Here is a 15,603-nt window from a genome sequence, read left to right as displayed (position 1 = left end):
CACCCAAGCGTCTGTCACAAGCTGTTGTTTGATTTGGTTGAGAAAATGACAGACTGAGTTCTACACCAAGAACAGAAGGGGGAAAAAAAAAAGAGGGGAGAAAGGGAGTTTTCTTTTCCCTCCACTGCTAACCTCCATCCCCCCTCAACTCCTCCCCTAGGCCTGGGTGGACCCTGCCTGGTTAATCGTCCCCTGCTATATTTAAAAACCACAGATGTGTTTGGTGGAGACTTAATTTCGGGATTGCAGGCAGCGTCTCCTGAGGACAAGGGGAAAGCCGGTGCTGCGCGCCCGCCTGCCCTCCCTCCCCGCTGCTGCCCGGAGCTCTGGACTCCGCGGAATCCAGGTCAGGACGCGCCGCCGTCTTGGAACTGCCGCTGGCGAGGAGGCGCCCGGCGCCAGGCTGCAAAGATTGGGTGGGTGGCCTCGGGCTACGGGTTCCGTCTGCATTCGGTCCTGGGGGCTCTCGGGATGCGAGAGGCGGACTCGGCTCCCCGCTGCTGGTCGGAAAGCTCTCTGAAAATCACCTCCATCGGCGCGCGAGGATAAATATGCGCTGCTAGTCATGCCGTGATAGGGTGACGTTGGGTTTTGGAGGCTTGGAGATTGGCTTTTTGATTTGGCTTCCTCCTGCAGCTTAATGGGCAAAGCTCTCGGCTCGCCCAGAAACCAGACCCTCCGCGCGTCCCCTCCGCCCGCGGCGAGGCCGAGACGAGTCCCGCGGTGACGGCGTGCTAGGGGGAGAGCCGGCGCGCTCCCAGCCCCGGGAAAGCCCCGGCGACGCAGACTGCAAGTCCGGGGTCCTCGGAGCCGCCAGGGCACGCCGGGCCGCTCGCCTTCTTGCCCCCTCCCGGCAGGGATCCCCTTGCTGCGGGCGGCCGGGACTCCGGGCCTCTCCAGGGCTTTAGTCCGAGCCCGCGCCCGAGTCGGGGTTTCCCAGGGGTCTACGGAGGCGTGCTCCCTGCTCCTTAAACCGGTGCCGAGGGACCCCTCCCCAGGCCCCCTGCTCCGGCCCTAGCCCTCGCCCTCCGGATGCGCTGCCCCAAGGCTCCCTGAAAGCTGGCAGCCCACGAGCCCGGCGGGCGGGAGGCGGCGGCGAACTGACATGCCCCGGACGCGGCTGCGGCCGGCGGGCAGCCCGCTGGGGCGATGAGCCGCTGCGGCCGGTGAGGAGCCGGGCGGCGGGGGCATCGCGCACCTTTCTCACCCACCCCCCCTCACTTGCCCACTCCGCCCGAGAGATCGAGAGGAAACGGTGAGTGAAGGGCTGAGCCTCCTGCCCTTCCCCCTCAACCGGCGGCAGAGGCCGGGGAGGCAGAGGTCGGGCGGGGGCGGCGGGGGTTGGTGGTGATGGAGGGGGTGGGTTTGGGGATGTCCCCGTGAGGGTTCCGGCTTGTGAATAACGGTGTTAATTAAGTTCTTTCTCGAGATCATTCACATGAACTGCTTTCCTGCAGGTCTAGTGTCAGAAGAGGTGGCGGGGGAGGGTGCCGCGGAAAGTGTACTGGGATGCAGGCGGTGCCGGGAGGTGGGGTGGGGGGCGTACTGGCAGACTGAGTGCCTCCTGGGAGGTGCGGTGGTAGGTGGGTGGGTGGGTGGGGTGGGGGGGCGCGGTGCAGAGATGCCTGGGCTGGTCGCGGGTTTGTCGGGTTACGGACGGGTGCTCATTAGGGAGGCTGAGCGCCGTGTTCCGTGCTGGATGCGTGTATGCATGTGTGTGCCTGGGCTGTGCCAACGAGTGTTGTGCTCCCGGGGTGGCGAGCGCCCGTGGGGTTTGGGGGCTGCGAGGGGAGCGCGTTACCCACTCGGCGCGCGCCCGCCTGTACGCACGCCCGCGCGCACCCCAACCTCGGGACTCCACCGCCGCGGGTCGGGAACTGCAGCCCCGGCGCACCAGCCCGCGGCGGCCAAGGGGGCGGGGAGAAGGAGGGCTTCTCCCGACCGGTGTTCTCCCGTCCGCGGTGGTCTGGGCGGGCCGGGGCCAGGTGGAGAGACGTGAAGTGTGTAACTTTGCCCCCTCCCCAACCCGCCTCCTCGCCGCCCCACCCCCACCCCCGCTCGCCCACACACCCCTCACCGCCAGCACCACACACATGCACACACGCACACAGCCACAGGCCTTCATTCAGAGGCTGGCCTGCTCCTGCAAGACCCTGCCTGACCTGCTCCGAGGACCTGAGCCACTGGGGAGACGAAGAAAGCGATATGTTTCCGGAGGGGAAAAAAGCGATTTTCCCCCGCCTCTTTATTCACTGTGTTTTATTTTTAACTGTGGAGGGAGAGGGTGGGGGTTAAATAGAACAAACGCCTTTAATGCAGTGCCATAAATTTACCCGCTCCCTGCCCGCCTGCCTGCCGCCTGTCTCTCTCTCCCTCTCTGTCTCTCCTTGTCCGTCTGTCTCTCTCTCTCTCTCTCTCTCTCTCTCTCTCTGTCTGGCGCGCTCTCTCTCTGTCTGTCTTTGGCTCTGTCCCCTGGTGACTAAAAAACAAACCCCGAACGTTTGGTTGTTCGGGCTCCTGGGCAGAAAGATTGAAACTCGGGGTAGTTTGTCAGAAGGGCAGGCCGCAGCTGGGCGCAGGGCTGCGCGCTCTTGAGTGGCCGAGAAACACCCCAGGCGGAGGGAGCTGTGGGTACGTGATAGGAGCACATCCGGCCTGCTGGTGGGGGCCTCGTGGCGACCTGGTGACTCGCAGCCGTGTGTGATTAATCTTCCGCAGCTGTTGTGCCCCGTCCACTTGAGCTGAGCTCTTGTTTACCTCGATTTTCAAATATAGCTGCTGCACCCTGCTTCTCCCTGACGGAGGGAGATCCAAGATCCGCTCAGGCCCTCCCTCCCGCCGGCCCTTCTTCCTGCGGGCCTTGCGGGGTCCGAGTTTGAGAGGAACCCGCGGCTTCCTGCCGTGCGAGGATCAGAGCTGGGGGTAGCTGTGGTCTCCCAACCCCTCACCGCCATCTGCAATTCCCCTTTGCAGTTTGCACATGCAAGTCCACTCCACGGTTACCTGTTCCTTTAAATAAAATATAGATATGGGGTTGAGAAGAAGCAGGTGGGACCTAAATTTGGTTGAAGTGATTCTCAGACTTCATGAAAATGGGAAGGCTGTTTAGGTGGTTTCCTCTACCTGGGAATGCTTTCTTGCTTTTCCAACACTTCGTCCTTGTCTAATGTACTCCTATTTATCTTTCTGTCCTTAGTTCATTGGTGACTTTCTCAAGGAAGCTTTCCCTACCTTCCCTAAGCCAGATTCCTTTATTTTACACTCCTAACTTGAACCTATTATTTTGAAGTAATTTAAAGATTCACGTTCAATGTATTTATGTGATTGAGCAAGGCCAGTCACGCCTCTGGACAGCAAGCTGCATGAAGGGAGGAAAGAGAGCTGGTGTTTATTCATCTTGTATCCCCAGGACCTGGCAGTATGCCTGGCATAGAGAAACTACTCCATCCGTGCTGAGTGAATGAATGGAACTAGGAGGAATAAGTTACCTCTTCTCTGATCTCTACTTTGGCATCTCTTGCAGAAGGGCTACAGTCCTTCCCAGGTGGCGCCAGTGGTGAAGAACCCATCTGCCAATGCAGGAAAGGAGAGAAGATGCAGGTTTGATCCCTGGGTTGGGAAGATCCAACCCTAGATCCCCTAGAGAAGGGCATGGCAACCCCCTGCAATATTCTTGCCTGGAGAATCCCATGGACAGAGGAGCCTGGCGGGCTACAGTCTATGGGGTCACAAAGAGTCCGGACACCGCTGAAGTGACTGAGCATGCACACGCATGGCCCTGCAGAGCCTCCTGGTCAGAGAAGGAAGAATAGGGCCAGCAAACTGACCCTGTAAAAAAACACCCCTGAAGCCAAGGGAGTGTCCCCCTGATCCAGCCCTGCCCTGTCCCGGTGCAAGGCGGCCCCTTGTACAGTCCCTGGTGTAGTTACTGGTATTGTCCATGGGTAGTCATTGTGGCAGAGAAGGCAATGGCACCCTACTCCAGTACTCTTGCCTGGAAAATCCCATGGGTGGAGGAGCCTGGTAGGCTGTAGTCCATGGGGTCGCTAGGAGTTGGACACGACTGAGTGACTTCACTTTCACTTTTCACTTTCATGCATTGGAGAAGGAAATGGCAACCCACTCCAGTGTTCTTGCCTGGAGAATCCCAGGGATGGAGGAGCCTGGTGGGCTGCGGTCTCTGGGGTCACACAGAGTCAGACACGACTGAAGCGACTTAGCAGCAGCAGCAGCAGCAGTCATTGTGGGCATTATTCCTCAGTCTACCTGGTCCAGTCACTCACTGCCGACAATCTGGATTTGGAGGAATGTGTCACACAGCTTCTCTTCAAGCTACCAAGATTGGCTCAAAAGAGAAAATCACTCCCTTTGCACTCAAGCCTGGTTGCTTTGCTTGGAAGTTCAAACGTTTGATGAGTTTCAGAAATACATTTGACTCCAAAAAAGAAAGCCTTCATTGATTCAACCAATCAGTTATTTATTCAATAAATATTCAACAATCCCCTTGGCCAAGTTTGCTGGGTACAGAGGCAAATAAAATAGAATGTTTCCTCTCCACATAAACACACACTCATCCCAGCAGGGATAACCAACTAGTGAACACACAATTACCATTTAAACTGACTCCTGTCTGTGAAGGCTACATCCCAGGTGCAGTGAAAATGTAGGAAGATCACGTCTCTAGGGGGTCTTACGGAGAATTTCTAGGGATAGCTGATCCCAGAAAGACAGGCTAGGAAGGAGCTGGCTTTGGTGAAAGTAGGGAGGGGAATGGTGGGGGACAAAGGTCTTTGAGTGAAAGGATCAGTATGTGCTGTGCTGTGCTTAGTTCAGTTCAGTTCAGTCGCTCAGTCATGTCCGACTCTTTGCAACCCCATGAATCTTAGCACGCCAGGCCTCCCTGTCCATCACCAACTCCCGGAGTTCACTCAGACTCACGTCCATTGAGTCAGTGATGCCATCCAGCCATCTCATCTTCTGTCGTCCCCTTCTCCTCCTGCCCCCAGTCCCTCCCAGCATCAGAGTCTTTTCCAATGAGTCAACTCTTCGCATGAGGTGGCCAAAGTACTGGAGTTTCAGCTTTAGCATCATTTCTTCCAAAGAAATCCCAGGGCTGATCTCCTTCAGAATGGACTGGTTGGATCTCCTTGCAGTCCAAGGGACTCTCAAGAGTCTTCTCCAACACCACAGTTCAAAAGCATCAATTCTTTGGCGCTCAGCCTTCTTCACAGTCCAACTCTCACATCCATACATGACCACTGGAAAAACCATAGCCTTGACTAGACGGACCTTTGTTGGCAAAGTAATGTCCCTGCTTTTCAATATGCTATCTAGGTTGGTCATAACTTTCCTTCCAAGGAGTAAGCATCTTTTAATTTCATGGCTGCAGTCACCATCTGCAGTGATTTTGAGCCCCCCAAAATAAAGTCTGACACTGTTTCCACTCTTTCCCCATCTATTTGCCATGAAGTGATGGGACCATATGCCATGATCTTCGTTTTCTGAATGTTGAGCTTTAAGCCAACTTTTTCACTCTCCTCTTTCACTTTCATCAAGAGGCTTTTGAGTTCCTCTTCACTTTCTGCCATAAGGGTGGTGTCATCTGCATATCTGAGGTTATTGATATTTCTCCCGGCAATCTTGATTCCAGCTTGTGTTTCTTCCAGTCCAGCGTTTCTCATGATGTACTCTGCATAGAAGTTAAATAAGCAGGGTGACAAATACAGCCTTGACGTACTCCTTTTCCTATTTGGAACCAGTCTGTCGTTCCATGTCCAGTTCTAACTGTTGCTTCCTGACCTGCATACAAATTTCTCAAGAGGCAGGTCAGGTGGTCTGGTATTCCCATCTCTTTCAGAATTTTCCACAGTTTATTGTGATACACACAGTCAAAGGCTTTGGCATAGTCAATAAAGCAGAAATAGATGTTTTTCTGGACTCTCTTGCTTTTTCCATGATCCAGCAATTTGATCATGGAAATTTGGCAATTTGATCTCTGGTTCCTCTGCCTTTTCTAAAACCAGCTTGAACATCTGGAAGTTCATAGTTCACGTAGTGCTGAAGCCTGGCTTGGAGAATTTTGAGTATTACCTTACTAGCATGTGAGATGAGTGCAATTACGTGGTAGTTTGAGCATTCTTTGGCATTGGCTTTCTTTGGGATTGGAATGAAAACTGACCTTTTCCAGTCCTGTGGCCACTGCTGAGTTTTCCAAATTTGCTGGCATGTTGAGTGCAGCACTTTCACAGCATCATCTTTCAGGATTTGAAATAGCTCAACTGGAATTCCATCACCTCCCTAGCTTTGTTCGTAGTGATGCTTTCTAAGGCCCACTTGACTTCACATTCCAGGATGTCTGGCTTTAGGTCAGTGATCACACCATCGTGATTATCTGGGTCGTGAAGATCTTTTTTTGTACAGTTCTTCTGTGTATTCTTGCCACCTCTTCTTAATATCTTCTGCCTCTGTTAGGTTCATACCATTTCTGTCCTTTATCGAGCCCATCTTTGCATGAAATGTTCCCTTGGTATCTCTGATTTTCTTGACGAGATCTCTAGTCTTTCCCATTCTGTTGTTTTCCACGATTTCTTTGCACTGATCGCTGAGGAAGGCTTTCTTATCTCTTCTTGCTATTCTTTGGAACTCTGCATTCAGATGCTTATATCTTTCCTTTTTTCCTTTGCTTTTTGCTTCCCTTCTTTTCACAGCTATTTGTAAGGCCTCCCCAGACAGCTATTTTGCTTTTGAAATTCTTTTCCATGGGGATGGTCTTGATCCCTGTCTCCTGTACAATGTCACGAACCTCATTCCATAATTCATCAGGCACTCTATCTATCAGATCTAGGCCCTTAAATCTATTTCTCACTTCCACTGTATAATCATAAGGGATTTGATTTAGGTCATACCTGAATGGTCTAGTGGTTTTCCCTACTTTCTTCAATTTAAGTCTGAATTTGGCAATAAGGAGTTCATGATCTGAGCCACAGTCAGCTCCTGGTCTTGTTTTTGTTGACTGTATAGAGCTTCTCCATCTTTGGCTGCAAAGAATATAATCAATCTGATTTCAGTGTTGACCATCTGGTGATGTCCATGTGTAGAGTCTTCTCTTGTGTTGTTGGAAGAGGGTGTTTGTTATGACCAGTGCATTTTCTTGGCAAAACTCTATTAGTCTTTGTCCTGCTTCATTCCGTATTCCAAGGCCAAATTTGCCTGTTCCAGGTGTTTCTTGACTTCCTACTTTTGCATTCCAGTCCCCTAAAATGAAAAGGACATCTTTTTTGGGTGTTAGTTCTAAAAGGTCTTGTAGGTCTTCATAGAACCGTTCAACTTCATCTTCAGCGTTACTGGTTGGGGCATAGACTTGGATTACTGTGATATTGCTGTGCTCAATAATGTCCAACTCTTTGAAACCCCCTGGACTGTAGCCCACCAGGCTCTGGAGTGGGTTGCCATTTCCTACTCCAGGGGATCTTCCCCACCCAGAGATCGAACCTGCATCAGTCTCCTGCATTGCAGGCAGATTCTTTATTGCTGAGTGGTCAGGGAAGCCCTGAAGGGATCAGTATGCAAAGGCCTAAAGTGGACAAGAGCTCTTTCAAATGACTAAAGACTGAGGGTAAAGTTCAGAGAGATGAGTTTAGAGAAGTTCTAGGGGCCAGATCTTGAAGGACTTGTACTTCATGCTAAGGTTTTCCACTGAGTTTCCAGTGGGGACTTAGGAAGGTTTTCAGTGCTGAAGTGCATGGTCAGATCTGCGTTTTAGATAGTGCATCAAGACCAGAATGTAGCGAGAGGAAGCAGGGGACTATTGCAGAACCCTTGTGCGTTGTCATCCTGCTGGCCTAGGAGGGAGGGCTAGGGGGGTCCTCTTTCTGTTTCAGCATACAAACCAGAGCTGTCCTTCTAGGAAGGAATTTCCCTATTTTCTTTAATGAGATTGGTTTGTGTTCAGTTGTCTCTGTTTTTTTGGATGGGCACTCTAAACCCAACACTGGGTAGACCACTTCAAGAGAAAGGAAAAATGGCTCCAGCATGTCTAAGACACTCTTCCCAGTCAGCTGAGCTGCCCAGCAAGGTGGACCCCTAAAGATCTGAGATCTCTGGGTCCTGGGGAAGGTCTTGAGCAGGAAGGTCAGGGGTAAGAAGGATTGCAATCCATAGAGACTATTGAACAAGACATCTAGATAGGAAGAATCACATGTATATGTACATTTTTATAATATGAAGAGTTGCTGCTGCTGCTAGGTCGATTCAGTCATTTTCTGACTCTGTGCGACCCCATAGACGGCAGCCCACCAGGCTCCCCATCCCTGGGATTCTCCAGGCAAGAACACTGGAGTGGGTTGCCATTTCCTTCTCCAGTGCATGAAAGTGAAAAGTGAAAGTGAAGTCGCTGAGTCGTGTCCAACTCCTAGCAACCCCATGGACTGCAGCCCACCAGGCTCCTCTACCCACAGGATTTTCCAGGCAAGAGTACTGGAGTGGGGTGCCATCGCCTTCTAGAGGCTAATTCCTGAATCAAGTGTATTTAGATGTGGTATACAGGGTCATGTCTACTAAGAAAACAGCTCTTGGAATGGGTCAGGTAGCATTTACTGCCTTGATGTCTGAATGACAAATAGTGCTTTCCTGGTTGTGTACAGGAATGCTGGGTCATGTTGGGACTGGATCCGGAAGTGGGTCTGGAAACTGTATTCCTGCCCAGGCTTCTACATGGCAGTTTCCAAATCACTTGAGAGGAGAAGATGTCCAGGTTACACACCACTTTGTTCATCCTAGAGAATGAACCAAGTAGTGTGAGCTTGCACACTCTTCCTTTGCACCCTGATCTCCCAACTTTGTTCTCCACCCTTACTTGTCACTGGTCTCACAATTTAAAAGTTCTCCCTTCCCTTCCTGCCCAGTGTCCCTCCTGCCCTGCCTTCATCAGCCTGCCCTGAGCTCTTTCCTTTTGAGCACTGAATCCCCTCCATCTAATTGTAAGCATGCTCAACATCCTAGCAAGAATATCCCTTTGTTCACTTCCTCCCGTCATTTTCTCCTCCCATCTTGCTTTCCACACACTCTTGAAATTTTAGAGTAGACATCTGTTTCTATTTCCCCATCACTCATTCATTCACTTAGTCCCTTGCTTTCTCATTTTTTCCTACCTTCTGCCCAACTCTCACTCACCAAGGACTTCTCATTCCCCCAAATATAACTTATTCCTGATTTCCCCCAACCCCCATCAGAAAAAATTGATCATTAGCTCCGTGAAACTTCCCCCTCTTGACTTCTATCGCACAGAACCTCTCCAGGTTCCACTAGCTCTCTAGGTGGGCCCTCTTTCACTTCATCTCCAAGATCCTCTCCTCCCTCCCAGTTTTCTCCCACAGGTTTGCTGTCACACCTCAGGCTGCAAAAGTTACAGCCACTGTGTGTGATAAAGTGCTCCATTAAGATGGAAAAGGCATTAAATTTGTACTGTAAGATATTCTGGGGGCTTCCCTGGTAGCTCAGTCGGTAAAGAATCTGCCTGCAGTGCGGGAGACCCAGGTTCGATCCCTGGATTCGGAAGATCCCCTGGAGAAGGAAATGGCAAACCACTCCAGTATTCTTGCCTGGGAAATCCCATAGACAGAGGTGTCTGGCAGGCTATATAGTCCATGGGATCGCAAGAGTCCAACATGACTTAGCGACTAAACCACCACCAACCACCATAAGATATTCTGAGTGAGAGAATGAAAGAGAATACACTCACACAACTTTTATTACAGTATACTGTTATAATTGTTCTATTTTATTATTAGTTATTATTGCTAACCTATTTCAGTTCAGTTCAGTTCAGTTCAGTTCAGTCGCTCAGTCACATCCAACTCTTTGTGACCCCCTGGACTGCAGCACGCCAGGCCTTGCTGTCCATCACCAACTCCCAGAGTTTACTCAAACTCATGTCCATTGAGTCGGTGATGCCATCCAACCATCTCATCATCTGTCGTCCCCTTCTCCTTCCTCCTTCAATCTTTCTGGGCCTAATTTGGAAATTTAACTGTAAATGTGTATATACAGGGAAAAACATAGTATACATAGAATTAAGTACTATTTGCAATATCAGACATCCACTTGGGGGCCTTAGAATTTATCCCACACAGATAAAGGAGCACTATTGTGTTCCTTACATCTGTTCAGTCCATGCCTCTCTTCCCTATCCCTACTACCACGACCTCAGTATGGATTTGACAACCTCTAACATAATAATAATGATAATTATAATAGAAATTATTATTATAGCAGCCAACATTTGTATGTTTGCAACAGAGTAAAGCTACTGTATTCAAAGTGCCCAACATTGAGTTTTCCCACTCAGTCCTTACCGTACCTGTAAAAAAAATAACTTTCTAAGCTATATTATTATGATGATACTATAAACAGTAACTTTCTAACATCTTCCCAACTTCATTCTTCCAGTCCTTCAATTCACTTTAGTGGCTATTATAAGATTGCCCTCCTAAAACCCTAGTCTAGGCTTGTCATTTTCCCACACAAAAGCCTTGAAGGGCCTCTCACTTTTTGCCCGAGTCCGACTCCTAATATTCAAGGTCCTCCTTGGCCTGCTTCACCACTCCACTTCTAGTCTCACTTCTTACAGTTCCCATGTGGGCACCTAAGTACTCTTGTCCTTTCTTCTTCTGCGCTTTTGTTCATGGTTTGCCCTTCACTAAGAATCCTACTGTTCTTCAGTTCAAATGCCTCTTTCTGATGGGAAGACTGTGAAGAAGCAGTCTCTTATTCTGAATTTTGATGACGCAGCATCTGTTTTTCACAAGTCCCTTATATTTATTTAAATGCAGATTTTTTATTATTAAAAAATATATGTATTTTTCATCTTGAGACTCACCTTCTTCCTGGACCAAGTCCTTTCTCTCTCTCCCACTTCTTGTTGTATGGTACCTGAAACACAGTGGCTCATCAATGAAAAATGAATAACCTACCTCACTCTTGAGGCAGGTGGACTAAAAGCAAGAAGGAGAATCTGTCCTATTTATCATAAAAGGAGCCAGTGAAGGAATAAAAAAATCAACCCAGGAATGGGCAATGTGGTATCACAGAAGATGCATTGAACAAGTGGCAAGAACAGTATATTTTAGTTGTTATTTCTTCTGACAACTACAGGCAAAACCCTTTGCTGCTTTCTGGGCCTCACATTCCTTACCTTTAAAAAATGCTATGTTGGATGTGTTGACTTTTAATCTACTTCCCTGACAATTCTGTGTTCTGTGGGTCTGGTTCCACAGCTTATAGATCACCTCCTACTAAGAATGTTATTCATGCTGATCACATCTTTTGCTTCAGAGCTTTCCAGCTGCAATTTGAAGCCCCCAGTGTGTCTGTTATTACATTGGGTCTCTAGAGGTGAGATGAGCAGCCAACCCAACTATCTGGCTGTCTGGGCTACAAGGCATCCTGAGCTGCTTGAGGGTCTGGTGGCCTGAGCTTGGCCCTCCTGTGTGGAGTCCCTTCCCACTGCAACCCTCCAGGGCATTCTCAGAATCGGCCCCCAAATGCTCCAGACAGGTCAGTCTCAAGTCCTGTGCTTCTGCTTTTCCTTTTCCATCCAGGAAGGATGTATTTGGATCCATGTAGACTCTGTTGTGGAGAAGACAATGGCAACCCACTCCAGTACTCTTGCCTGGCAAATCCTATGGATGGAGGAGTGGGATTTGGTGGGCTGCAGTCCACGGGGTCGCTAGGAGTCGGACACGACTGAACGACTTCACTTTCACTTTTCACTTTGATGCATTGGAGAAGGAAATGGCAACCCACTCCAGTGTTCTTGCCTGGAGAATCCCAGGGACAGGGGAGCCTGGTGGGCTGCCGTCGGTGGGGTCGCACAGAGTCGGACACAACTGAAGTGACTTAGCAGCAGCAGCAGCAGACTCTGTTGAGAGTCTACCTGGAATCCCTTTGCCCAGCGGCTTTCCAAAGGTTCTGCTTACTTCCTATCATATCACTATACTCCCCCTCTAGGATTCAGGAAGAATCACCTTGAGTCCGTGCCTTCCAGACTCTCAGGAGGAACTAATGGGGGAGTCAACTTCGAGGGGAATCATTAATGACCAGCCCGTCTGTGTGCTCTAAAGTAGAGGAAGAATGGGACTTCCCTGATGGTCTAGTGGTTAAGACTCCTCCTTTCCATCGCAGGGGGCAGTGGGTTCGATCCCTGGTCAGGTAGAGAGAGATCACGGCTGCCAAGACAGCAGCTGGATCTGCTGGAAGTCCTAGGAGTCTGCTCCTAGCGCCCTCTTGTGAAAGAAGGGCCCAGAACATCCCTGGAGTTGAGTGTACAAGAGACTCTCCCAGCCATGTATCAGAGAGACAACTCTGAGTGCTTGCCCGGGTCCATTTGCTCTTCCTTTGGGCACTGATATGATTTAATCCCATATTTTAACATTTAAAAATTAAGAGAACTAAATGCTATTAAAAAATAGATCAGTCTCCTGGAGAATGAGCTGAGGAAAAGGTACATAAAAGTACCAGCTTTTATGACCAGCTTTCCCTTCATGGGTAGGCAGTAGGGCAGAGGGATGTCAGCCCTCTCTCTGTGGATAATTCCGAAAGATAGAGCCCAAGTCATTTTCTCTGGGAACACATAAAGGTGGGAACGATACCCCTTCAGGCTGCTCTGGGCTTCTCACACCCCTGGCCCAGCCCTGATTTCCTTTCAGTAATAGGGAATGTTGTCTCTTGGTCTTTGCTGACATGATGCTTTTCCAGGTTGGTGGAGGGAGACCCCCTGAAAGCTGGAGGACCAAGGTTATGTTCTGACTCCGTTATTTCTTGGCTTAGAAACTCTAGGCAGCTAACTGAGCCTCTGTTTCTTCATCATTGTGAACATCCTCGTGAGGACTGAATGGGAGCAAGAAGGCCTTTGTCCACTGTTGGTACAGACCATCACTTGATATTTGTTGAGGGAATAGTGCACTATGAGTGTTGGCTATTACGAGGCCACACACTCTGGAGGAGAAGTAAGGTGCTCATGAGAGGACTAAGGTAGGCAGAATGAAATGTGTTTAGAGACAGTCTCCCAACCGCCTTCCAAATACTTTGTGGTCCTGTTGGTGCTTTCAAATGAGCAGAACTGCCAGTTCTCTGAGATCATTGGTTGTAACCATTTACCTCTCTACCCCAAGGCTTCCCAGAAGCTTGATATCTCCTCTCACAGGTGCATCTTTCCAAAAACGCTTAGTCCTGCAGAGTGAGCACTGATCTCTTCGACAAATGCTGACACTCACTCTGCCAGGCTGCAGTCAAGCAGCCTGAGAATATTGTGGTGAGAAAAAAGATCAAGTTGTCTGCTCCCATGAAGTTTATATTGTATGATAAACCAGTAAACAAATAGAAAAGCAATGATTCCAGCCAGTGGGGTGCTCTGAAGAAAAGAAAAGAGTGGGAATTCCCTGATGGTCCAGTGGTTCAGACTCTGCACTTCCACTGCAGGGGGCACAATTCGATCCCTGGTCAGGGAACTGAGATCCTGCAAGCAGGATCAAGTTGTGAGCTTTCAAAGATGCAAACATGCATTCCATCAACATTAGGCATGAGTGAAATTGCAGCTTGCCCTCCATCTCCTATAGCTGAGGATCCTTCAGCTCTACCATCTCCCAGCTCTTCACCCTCCTCCAGTCAGTAATTCTTCTTGTCTGTTCACTTGATGCCAGCCCCTGTATGCCAGCTGTTGTACTGTACCCCTGTACTTTTCAAGGTACTGTACTGTAAGATTTTAAGTGTTGTTGCTTGTTTTTTAATGAATTATTTGTGTGAAAAGTTTTATAAACCTATTGCTGTGTAGTGCTGTATAGCCAGTTGTGTTCGTTGAGTACCTAGGCTAACTTTGTTGGACTTAGGAACAAATTGGACTTACAAATGCACTCTTGGAAAGGAACTCATTTGTATGTAAGGTACTTAACTGTATCTGATTTACATTTTAAAAAGATGGTAGTTGCTGTTTTTCTGGAGCACAGACTGTAACAGATATGGCAAGATTGGCAGCTTTGCATTAGTCCAGGTAAAAGATATAATATTGAACCTCCAGTAGCTGGAAAAGAGTGTGACATACAGTTGGCACCCAATAAACGAGAACACATCCAAGATTCTGTGGACCAACTGAAAACAGAAGATTCTGATAGTGAAAGAGGGATGAAGAGACACTGGCACCAAACCACATCAGGCACCATCGTCATCCCAGTAGTCCTGCAGGGTTTTTCCTGTAAGGATCTCCAGGACTGAAGAAATGTGAGCTGGAAAATTCGACAAAATTGGTCAGACTTAGATAGCTGTATAGCTTTAGGGACATCTGTGACTGTGAGACAGATGGAGCCAGGAGAATTAGGGGCTCTAGTGAAGAAGGCCCTAGAGCTCCAACAAAGGACCAGAATGCTCCTCAGTCTTGTCAAGGTAGTAACCATTTGTTGGCTCAATAGTCCAAACTGTTCTGAGTCTGGGCTTCCAAGTGGCACAGTGGTAAAGAACCTGCCTGCCGATGTAAGAGACGCAAAAGACACAGGTTTGATCTCTGGGTTGGAAAGATCTCTTGGAGTAGGAAATGACAACCTGCTCTGGTATTTTTGCCTGGAAAATTCCATGGACAGAGTAGCCTGGTGGGCTACAGTCTATTGGGTCACAATGAGTTGGACACAACTGAGCACACACACATACACACACACACACACACACACACACACACGCACACGTATTGATTTTACTTTTGAAAATGGTCTAAACCCTGCCTCCCCTCAGCAGGCCTGCTCTCATTGCCTGTGTTCAGGTTCTGATCACATCTCACTCAAATACTTTGAGAGTCTCTGAACTGGTCTTCCTGCCCCTAGTCTTGCCCCACCTTCATTCACATATCTAGTTTCTGCATTGTTGTCAGTCTAGGTCTCCATCCAAAGGAAAAACAATGATCTTGTCCCTCCTGTGATTAAAAGACTCTCAGTACTTCCTTTGGAGAAGGAAATGGCAACCCACTCCAGTGTTCTTGCCTGGAGAATCCCAGGGACAGGGGAGCCTGCTGGGCTGCCGTCTACGGGGTTGCACAGAGTCGGACACGACTGAAGTGACTTAGCAGTAGCAGCAGTACGTCCTTATTACCACCAAGGTAACGACCAAATTCCTTGACTGGGCATACAAAGCCTTTCACAAACAATTCCTCACTGATTGCTGCAGCTTCTCTCAGCTCTCTCAAATGCCCTGCCCTTCAGACACCCTGCCCACCTTTCATTAAACAGACATTGCTTGTTGAGGCTGACCTGCTCTTTAGCATGGCTTTCTCTTACCTATTTGAGGTGCAGTGGCTTTGACCCAGTTAACTCATGTTCATTCTTCAACTCCTAGATCCAAAGTTGCCTGGTCCATGAAGTGACCCTGCTGGTCCCAGGCAGCACTTGACCTTCCTTCCTCTGCACTGTCTTGGCACATGCTTCCAAGTCTAGGACTTTCTTTTTCTTTTTTTGGTAATTTGGTTTTCTGTCACTGTTCTCCAGTGAAGTGTGTGGTCCTCAGGGGGGATTACATATTTGTTCATATAACTCAAATTAGAAAAACCTTGCTCACAGCATCCCTAAC

General features: G+C 49.1%; 1 protein-coding gene across 6 annotated transcripts in view; it reads left to right on the top strand.

The window, feature by feature from the left end:
- The first annotated feature begins 264 nt into the window (after positions 1-264).
- Positions 265-15,603, top strand: part of SLC8A3 (solute carrier family 8 member A3) — a 169,449-nt gene continuing 154,110 nt past the window's right edge. For 5 of the 6 annotated variants that reach the window (XM_010809505.4, XM_015473255.3, XM_010809503.4 and 2 more), the window contains exon 1: positions 668-1,255. The gene's annotated coding sequence lies outside the window, so the exon portion shown is untranslated. Of the gene's footprint in view, positions 347-667; positions 1,256-15,603 lie in introns of those variants that run through there. The other variant, XM_059890582.1, reaches the window with a different exon arrangement.

This window comes from Bos taurus, chromosome 10, assembly GCF_002263795.3.
Source record: "Bos taurus isolate L1 Dominette 01449 registration number 42190680 breed Hereford chromosome 10, ARS-UCD2.0, whole genome shotgun sequence".
NCBI lineage: Eukaryota > Metazoa > Chordata > Mammalia > Artiodactyla > Bovidae > Bos > Bos taurus.
The sequence above is the reverse complement of the archived record's forward strand: the minus strand, read 5'-3'. Positions and strand labels throughout refer to the sequence as shown.